At 38.5% G+C, this 6,015-nt stretch overlaps 1 pseudogene; it reads right to left on the bottom strand.

Moving 5' to 3' along the window:
• Positions 1–5,079: 5,079 nt before the first annotated feature.
• LOC105806906 lies at positions 5,080–5,265 on the bottom strand (annotated as a pseudogene).
• Positions 5,266–6,015: the final 750 nt, after the last annotated feature.

The following is a 6,015-nucleotide window of genomic DNA, read 5'->3' as shown; positions in this document are numbered from 1 at the left end:
TTGTAGAAACAGGATCTTACTATGTTGCCTAGGCTGGTCTCAAACTCCTGGCTTCAAGCAATCCTCCCACCTTGGCCTCCCAAAATGCTGGGATTACAGGTCCGAGCCACTGTGCCCAGCCTCCATAGTGTATATGTATCACATTTTCTTTATCCATTCATCCATTGATGGACACTTAGGTTAATTCCATATCTTGGCTATTGTAAATAATGCTGCAATGAACGTGGAGGTGCAGATATCCCTTTGGATTTCAGTTCCTTTGGATATGTACCCAGAAGTGGGATTGCTGGATCATATAATAGTTCTATTTTTAATTTTTTGAAGAACCTCCATGCCATTTTACATAATGGCTGTACTAATTTACATCCTCACCAACGGTGTACAAGTGTTCCCTTTTCTCTGCATTCTTGCCAACATTTGTCTTTCATATTATTGATAGAAGCCATTCTAGCAGATATGAGGTGATATTTCATTGTGGTTTTAATTTACATTTCCGTAATGATCAGTGATGCTGAGGATTTTCTCTGTACCTGTTGGCCATTTGAATGGTTTTTTTTTGAGAAATGTCTGTTCAAGTTCTTTGTCCATGACATCAGGTCAGGTGTGGGATTTTCCACTTGTGTCACGTTGGTGCTCAAAAAGTTTTGGATTTTTGGATTAGGGATGCTCAACCTGTATTGTTGAATGAAAAAAGGGTGTCACAGAGTAACATGCCGTTTTACCTTTTGTCTTTTACCATTTGTGTGAGAATGTTCACCTTTCTTGCTGTTTTTATATACATAGAGCGATGTACAGCAGGATGCCTGGTAAAAGTGAACAGTGTTTACTTCTAGGTGATAGGTTTGGGATTGCTTTTTGTTCTTACTTTGAGATTTTCTCCACTGTTAGAACTTAAAAAAAAATTCAGCCAGTATCATAAGAACAATAATAAAGCTACTTTCAAAGGAAGAATAATTCTACTCTGAAATGTGTCTATTATTCTTCCCCTGTACCATTGGGGACCACACCTTTTTGACCCTGAATTCCTGCTTTCAAGCCACAAGAAAATCTGAATAAAGTATAGTAATGTGGAGAGCTGGTGTAACAGAAACATAGGAGCTTATTTTTATTGGATTTCCTTGCAATAAGTATACGTTATAAACCTATTAACATAAAATAAATTATAAGCTTAATTACAATGAATAAATTAAAATCAATACACTGGAATTAATATGCACAAAACAAAATGTGCTTGTTTTACAGGTCCTAATAGGATCCCAAGTGGGAATCATTTGCTCACATATATTTCTAGCACATCTATCTATGAGTAGAAAGTTTTGGAGGATGTTGAGACAAAATCTAAACATTTCCCAGTTCTGGCATTCATCATCAGCCAGGGAGGTTCAGTTCATCCAGTCTTGTTCAGCACTGTCCATTCGCTGTCATGCCTATACTCATGTTGTTCCATATTTGGCCAGAAGGCCTCTACCTTGCGTTGCTAGAAAAGTCCCATTGTTCTACCAAGACTGGCTTTGATTCATATCTGTGTCTCCCAATACTGTGTAACTGCCTGGAGATCTGTTTCTTCCTTATCCATCATTCTATCTCCAGAGCACTGTGGCTGGGATACTATCAGCACTCAATAAATGTTTGTTGAATGAATAAATGAACACATGCATGCAAGCAGTGGTCAGATTGTAAAAGGCTTTATAAGGAGTGTTACAAAGAGGGAAATCAGAGTCAGTCACAGGTGTTGTGTCCTGTCTTGCCTTAGGGATAGTGCGGCTGCCCTCCCCCAACTCATGTCTGCCTGCTCTTGTAGCTGTCACTATGATCCACAAATTCTGTATTCGATGCACACACATGCACACACACACAGATAACTACAGAAGAGGAAATGCCACCACATATTTGACATGATCTTAGTTGTTTAAATGTAAAACAATTTACATTTATAGAGAAAAGCATAAAGAAAAAATATCACTTAACATCCACTACCTATAAGTGAACAGTTTCAGTTTTACTGTTTTTCTTTTCAGACTTTTCTATATATGCATGTGTCTTAGTCCATTTGCTTTGCTGTAAAGAAATACCTGAGGCTGGGTAATTTATAAAGAAAAGAGGTTTATTTGGCTCATGGTTCTGCAGACTGTACAAGACACATCTGTCGGTGCCAGCATCTGCTTCTGGGGAGGATCTCAGACGGCTTCTACTCAAAGGAGAGCTGGTGTGTGCAGATCACATGGCGAGAAGCAGCAAGAGAGAGGGGAGGGAGGTGCCAGTCTCTTTTTAACAATTAGTTCTCATGGGAACTAATAGAGTAAGAACTCACTCATTACTGGGAGTATGTCACCAACCTAGGAATCCACCCCTGTGACCCAAATACCTCCCTTTGGGCCCCACCAGCAACACTGGAGATCAAATTTCTACATGGCATTTGGAGGGGAAAAATACTGAAACTATATCAGCATGTATTTACACACATATTCATGTATTTGAGTGGCCAGTAACACAAATAATAAGAACAAAAAAATTAAAGGAGATTTTCCTTATTCTTGCAAGGGTCAATTGAATAGACTGTACACTTTGTCTTTCGTAAACGTAAGGCTAGCTAGACACTCTTATCCCGGGGAAAGAGTATTAATGGATCTTTGTGGTTTCGTGGCTTTTACACCCCTTTTACTTACACAATTTTCTTTAAAAAAAACCCATCAAGAGTAAACGGGAACAAAGAGTCACAGATTTTGAAAAGACATAACAGAAAGCAGCAGTCTCATGTACCGTCCCTCTCCACTACTGATTTTTGTTTGCCAGAGCTAAGGACTGTCGACCCATTGGCAATTTTTTGCGTGCGTATCTCCTTATTTCTAAATAGCATGCCTACATTGCTGGATATTTCAATTTTAGTGGTTATTTATCTACTTCTTATTATGGAAGATGAGGATTTCATTCTCGTACATGCTCCTGGCTGCATGTACAGCCTGCAAAACTGTGAGCCAATGAAATTTTGACCACTATAATTTAAAGATATTGACATTCCTTCCCTCTACTTCAAATACTATTACATCATGTTTTTAACTAGAGCAGTAGACAGTTGAGAACATTATTTCAACAATACAATTTTATGTACAGCTGAGCTATGTGTTGTTCTATTGCTTTACTTTCCTTGTAGAACTTTTTGTTTTTCCCGGAGTTAATAATTGTCTTGTTTTAAAATTTGCTTGTAGATATGTTTATTTAGATTCTAAGGAAAAAAAGTTATTCCAGTTTTTTCCAACAACAATACCTGGTTTGCGGTAGAATCCTTCTGAAAAGTATCTAGAATTCCTAGTAAAATTGCTTGAATAATTTTCTGATAGACTTTAACAAGATTAACAGCCCATTCTGAAAGGTGGAATTATCTGCCCACCCAACTGTCAGCCTTACGATGAGCTTCATAAAGTTCAGCCATAAAGACCGGGCTTTCTTATGCCCAGTCTATCAAAGTTATCTAGCCATCTTTCTTTCTTTCTAAATGTCTCTATCAGAGAAACCTTTTAATTAGCTTTATCGGAAGCCTTTGCTCTTGTAGCAAGGTTGACATAAAATATTGACACTTGCCAGTAATCAATTTGTCTGGAAAGTAGCTTTAACTGTATCCATCATTAATTCTTCCACTTACTTTCTCCAAGAAGTGGAAATGTCGTCTCAATACACTAAAACACATTGGGTAATCTCTATATTTCATTCTTTCCCTTGAAGTCATCCTTCTTGGATCACTCCATTTTCTGGCTCTATTGTGGGCTGGTGATTCTCTAGATCTGATGCACAGCTATTGTCCCGGGGTCTCCCTTCACCATCGATGTGGGAATTCTCTCTTCCTTCTCCTGGGTTAGACTCAGGGCTGGTTTCATGGGTCTGTGACCTGTGTAGTTGCACTTAGAAGGGCTTTGCGTTTGGTTCAGTGCTCTGCTTTCCATCTTGAAATTCTTAATGAATTTTGAAAAGAGGCCTTGTGTTTTCATGTTGCACTGGGTCCTACAAATAACATAGCTAGTCCTGATTGGATTCCTTGGTTTCTGCCTTTTGCTTCCTTGGTAACTCTCTCTTTTGGAGGGAGCACCTGCTCTGGTACCCTCCTGAGTAACCCTGTGTAGTAGGTATGATGGTTTGAAATTTTACATGTCTGAAAAAAATCTTTATCTTACCCTCATATTCTAATAAGAACATGGTTCAATACAGACTTAGCTGGAAATCATTTTCCTTCAGGATTTTGAAGGCCTTCTTTTATTGCCTTCGTATGTCCAGTGCTTCTGTTAAGAAGACAGATGCCCTTCAGATTCCTGACCTGTGGATGTGGTCTGTTTTTCCCTCTCTTATTTCCAGCTCTGCCATCTACTTTCTGGCATTTAAACTTGATTGCTGTTGTCTCTTCTCATCTCCTTGTTTTTGCAGGTGATTTTTTAATAGTCATTTTAGCAGTATTTTGAGAGAGAACAGAAGATGCAAACACACGTTTTCAATCTGAGCCACTTTTAAAGGTCTATGTCATTTTTAAAATCTGCCCTTTCTCTTGGTGTACAGAATTGTGGAGTAATGGTAGGGGATAATTTGCATTAGAAGCCCCAGTACCTTCTGGAAGAGACACTAATATTTCATTTCAAAATTCAGTGTTAAGGAAACCTTTGCTGCTGCTAAGCAAGAACATAAAAAACTGCAGAGACAAATTCACCTTGAGAAGAAAGTAGACTGTACTGGCAACTCAGTGTTGTACCTGTGTTCTTGGATCAAGGATTGGCTACATGAGGCTGAACAAAAGAACGATCTCTTTGGCACCCAAGGAGATGTACCATACCAATTCTATTTGTTTTTGTTTTCAAATCATTTTATCTTTAATAACCTGGCTGTGATTCAAAATATAAAACAAAGATTCAATTGTGTTCCCTCTAACGGGGATGCTACCATGATGGCCTCACACGAGCATTGTCAAAGGCAATAATGAGACAGGATTACAAAGGGCAATGGTGGTGAGAAGGTTTCAAGGCTCACAGATTGAAGAGCTTGGTTACAGAAAGTCTCCAAGGGTTAGTGGGTGGCAGAAGAGGCATAAAATTTAAGGGCTCACCCAAGGACAGGGTGCAGTTGCTGGGTCATGAGCACCTTGATGGTGATTCATTGTTGTAAGTATTTGTCATCCACGGAGAACTGAGCAAGATGGGTTGAGCAGTTCAGTTGTCCCATAGGGTCAAGTTTCTTCAGCATATAGAACTGGTCTCCCTGCTCGTTGAGGTGATGCTGGAGAAACATGGCTGCACTTAAGCCAGGGGTTCCAATTCCCTCTGCAATTCTGCCTGCAGCTCCACCTGCCTGACCACCTCGCTAAAGTTTCCTTTCACTTCTCTGTTGTTAAACATTAATATCTGTGGTTTTTAACCACTAGGAATAATGCTATCAATACTCCAAAACACATAAGTTTTTGCATATTCATCATTTTTTCCCATGCACATTTTACATATTGTGTTTTACCAGAGTACTTCCAGAAAAGTTGCTTTTTCCTCAGACTTAGTGTGATTTGACTCGAAGAAAAGGATTTTCTTATAAAAGCCCAACAGATTTAATAAATGGAAGGAATGACAACATCATTTGAGCCTCTATTTTTATTTGAGAATAACTCTTTCTTAAGGTTCAATTTCCATCTTTGATGGAGTTGGAATGCATTTACACTATGGTTATAATATCTCATTATTAATATTTCAAAAAGAAGGATGTATTTTTTATTATCTCTGGAATTTCACCTTCACCTATGTCTATACTCATTTACAAGTACATATTTTACAAGCATTTCTCTAGAAATTCTGACCCTTATAAGTAGTCTGGGAATAACATTTAAAAAGCCTTTGTTTGCACATTGTTTGTGCTTTTAGAGGTAATAGAAATTTGAAGCACAGGTGGGCAGCCAAGCCCTTGAGAGAAAGCAACAATAGCACCAGGTTTATCACCATTCAGATGGATGTTAGAATATAAAATGCTCTTATCGTCCCTGACATGAAGATCCTT

The sequence above is a fragment of the Propithecus coquereli genome, unplaced genomic scaffold (genome assembly GCF_000956105.1).
Source record: "Propithecus coquereli isolate 6110/MARCELLA unplaced genomic scaffold, Pcoq_1.0 Scaffold149, whole genome shotgun sequence".
NCBI lineage: Eukaryota > Metazoa > Chordata > Mammalia > Primates > Indriidae > Propithecus > Propithecus coquereli.
Note: the sequence above shows the minus strand (reverse complement) of the source record. Positions and strands in the feature narration are given on the sequence as shown.